At 41.4% G+C, this 2,091-nt stretch overlaps 1 pseudogene; it reads right to left on the bottom strand.

Moving 5' to 3' along the window:
- Window positions 1–1,324: 1,324 nt before the first annotated feature.
- LOC116469911 (elongin-C-like) lies at window positions 1,325–1,664 on the bottom strand (annotated as a pseudogene).
- Window positions 1,665–2,091: the final 427 nt, after the last annotated feature.

Genomic DNA, 2,091 nt, shown 5'->3' with positions numbered 1-2,091 from the left:
ACTTGATTAGAATACATTTCTATACATTTATGGCATCTGTGCTATTTCTAGCTTCCCCCTCTTTTTATCATTTCTATTATAGGTTCTAACATGCAACTTTAAAAATGGTCTCTCAAGCTCATGGCCTTCAAGCTTGGAATTAGGTTGGTAGGGCAGTATGTGTCTTTACTTGCTAGCAGTAAAAAATGTTTGAATGGGAGATCTTTCCATGGAAAGGGTTTTTATAACACTGTTACAAAGAGCAGTCTAACAATGCAGGGGAATATCAAGTTTTTTCAAATGTTTTACAAGGATGTTGGGGAAGCAGATGGTCTCTCCAACTCTGTCTCCATGTTCTACGTATTGACTTGCAAAGAGACCACACTGTGTTATTTTTAGTCAAGATAAGCAATGAAAACATGCATTGGTGCATACCTTGCCTCCATGTTTTTGAACTTAAATTCATTTCATACTTCCTTCTTTTTGAACAAAGAATTTACCAAGATAACCAGTATGTCGTGAGTCTTCCTGCAGTGCACCTCTTTCACAACCTTGGCTCCCATTTCTCCTGACACACAGACTTCTTTCTCGAAGCATACTTGTTGCACTTGTGATTCTTCCCTGACAAACAGTCCTGCCTCAAATTCAACCTATCTCTTGGATATCTTTGTGAAATTCTTGCTGTCTTATACCTGATTGGATTGAACTGGTTAGCGTTTGATAGTTTGTTTATTTGTTTTAGCATATCAAATTTTTTTAAGGGGACAGAGTTAAAAATTGGCCTCCCTTAGTACACCATCAAGATGAATCCACTCTTCCTCCATTTTATTGCATAAAAATGTAATGCAATACTATTATAGACCCTTGTGTGTATGAGTGCTTCCTCCATCTCTTGAGGGTAGAGACCCGGTCCAGTTCCCCTCCTTATCCTCAGCAGCTAGCCCTGGGCCTGACATCTAGGAGGCACTTGGTAAATGTCTTTTGAATAAATGAATGAACGGTGATCAGTAAATTAATGGAAAGCTTTTAACCAAGGAACACCCATGGAGGCTCAGCATGACTATGTTTACTATCTGTAGGGCTAGCGGAGGTAGAGGATAAAAAGCTGGAAATACTTGGGCAGCCTTTGGGAACTGGTGGTGCTACATAGGGAAGGTCTCTTGGAAGGGAAGGAAGATAGTGAAAGATGGTTAAATGGGGAAAGAGGTTAAAGGGGAAGGGGAATAGAAAGGGTGAGTGCAAAAAGAAACATCATCTGTCAGACTGGGCTCTTTTCCTTTCCCTCTCCTCAGCTCCCACAGACTTCCTTCAGGCCCCTTTTTTTTCAAAATATAATTTATTTTATTTAACAATCTAGGAAGTTCACAGCCATCAGCAGTTCTAGTGCAATTTCAGTGTGATTGGGAATTCGGGAATCTCAGTGGAGCTGTTAGTGTAGCGAACCTTGTAAGTAAAATACATGCATACATTTGATAGCACATATGAAGGTATCTCTCTAAAATTGACCTCATTGGTTTCGTTCTCAGCAAATTGACCAGGGCTGTTCAACATGGCTTTTATCATGCCTGATATTAATGCATGTTCTCAGTTTACAATAAATTCATGGCCATCAGATGATATCAATTTGACATACATGGCATCTCAGGGCCTTCACAGCCACCATAGGTTTTCTCCTCTCCATTCATTTTGTTCTTATAAAATGCTACTTTGCTTCCCCAGGAACTTTAGTAGTTTCCTGGAGCTCTGTTTCTGCCCCAGTCAGAGTCTCACTCATCAGCCCTGCAGCCACTGTAGCCTGGTCCCCACGCACCACCCTAGCCCCTGTTCCAGGGACACTGCCCCGCTTTGGGTCCCTTTTGTAGTCCTTCTCCACTTGCTCCAATTCTGATCAGAAGAGTTGCTGTGCAGGATCAAGAATTGTAAGCAGGTGGAAAACAGCAACTTAATATAAAGTTTAGGAATTCACTAAGCCAGGAAGTTTGAAGATAGGTTGAAATACCAGGTTGTGGTATAATGTTTCACTCTTCAAGAGGTGGGCCTTCCAAGTGACTACTCGTATTTCCCCCTATGAAATGTGATGTGCTCCATGGAAACAGCCCATGAACAGCCCAG

This window comes from Hylobates moloch, unplaced genomic scaffold (assembly GCF_009828535.3).
Source record: "Hylobates moloch isolate HMO894 unplaced genomic scaffold, HMol_V3 SCAFFOLD_5, whole genome shotgun sequence".
Taxonomy (NCBI): Eukaryota; Metazoa; Chordata; class Mammalia; order Primates; family Hylobatidae; genus Hylobates; species Hylobates moloch.
The sequence above is the reverse complement of the archived record's forward strand: the minus strand, read 5'-3'. Positions and strand labels throughout refer to the sequence as shown.